Here is a 1,627-nt window from a genome sequence, read left to right on the forward strand (position 1 = left end):
GTAGCCCAGCGTCTCCCATGTCCGTAGATACGCGCAGGCTGATTCGCGCAGACAGACCTGCAAGATAGCAAAAAAAGACTTCGCAATGCATCACTCATCCACGAGGGGGCAAACACAAGGCAAAACGAGTGACCACTCACTTCAAGGACCTCGTTCATCACCTCGTATCGAAGGTCGTGTGAGGGTGTGCCCCGAAGGGGACTCATCAAAAACTGGAAGGTGTTGACATCAGTCTTGTCGAAATTCATCACACGCAGCCGATTCAAGCATGCAGGTAGAGCAGCCTTGGGATACTGAAATGCTCAAAAGAGACAAGTCAGAAATATTTGAGCCGAATTCTACGTTAAAGTGGTAGAATGTTGAACACAAAGGACTCACGGGTTTCAAGACAGCAACGTCCTGCAGTGTGAGTTTGGATAGGGTGTAGTAGATGTACCGTTTCGTCACCTGTTGAGTCAAATAAAATGGGATGCTCAAAGGTCCTTCGAACCCACCCACAGTGCTCCCTTTTTCATGATTTACCCATCAGTCTTTTAATCTTGACCACTGTTTCCTTGCACTCACTTATTATCGCCTAGAAGAGTTCGTGGAAGAGTGCATAAAACGAAGAGCCTTGCTTTGATGGATCAACAGTGGGTCAACTCTTACCATACAACCAAAGTCGTCACATGCTCACCGAAAGGGACAACGTCGACTGATTCACAAGCATCCTACTTTGATTTTATTGCAGCAAAATTAACCAACCCTTTTGTCGATCCCAAGCCTTACCAAGGCATCAATCCTGAGTGAAGTATACAGCTTCACGTTACAACTTACAAGTGAAACACTGTGCTAAAAAAGAGGAATCAAACTACTCAAAGGGGTAATGCAGCAAAATGGTATAAATTTATGGTCCTCAAGCTAATTCAGTTCCCAATGGTCCCTCGCCCTCCAACCCCTAATCTCCCCACCCCAGGATAAAGATGATGGCATTGAGGAGGCAAGGCGATACCGTGGCAGGGATGTTGCCGTAGACGAATGCCTTGATGTAGATTCGAGACAAGAAGGTTGGAACAAAGACCACCATGTCTTTCAGAGTGAGACCTTCAAGAGCCTTCATGCAGTCCTCCAGAAGATGAATGTCAACCTGTTGGAAGTAATTCTTCAGGTGTCTGAAAAATTATAGGAGGAAGAACAGTCAACATCTTACTGAGGTGCATCCGATACCTGTAATCATAAAGCAGTGCGTGGCGCGAAAATCGCAAGCATGTATACAACCGCAGTCGCCGCTGTGCTCAACACATTGATGTACCAACTTTGACGTCAGTCGAGTTCCAATAGGTAAAAGAACTTTAAACTTCCAATTGGAGTCAGCTACCACGATACTCAAGGCGTGTCGGCAAGACCAAACGACACATTCGACTACGATGCACTTTGCCCCAAGCCGGATGAAACCATGAGGGACCAGAACAAACGATATGAGCCTTCCAATATGATTGTGCCGCTTCTGGGTTAACAGCTAGCACACGGATACTTGACCGCATTTCATTTTAATGCATCAAATGATTTTGCAAGACTGGGCGTCAAGAAATTAAGGAAGTAGGTTTACAGTACTAGACCTACGGCAAAAGGCCAGAAGATCCACCTG

This window comes from Echinococcus granulosus, assembly GCF_000524195.1.
Source record: "Echinococcus granulosus chromosome Unknown EG_S00017, whole genome shotgun sequence".
Lineage (NCBI taxonomy): Eukaryota > Metazoa > Platyhelminthes > Cestoda > Cyclophyllidea > Taeniidae > Echinococcus > Echinococcus granulosus.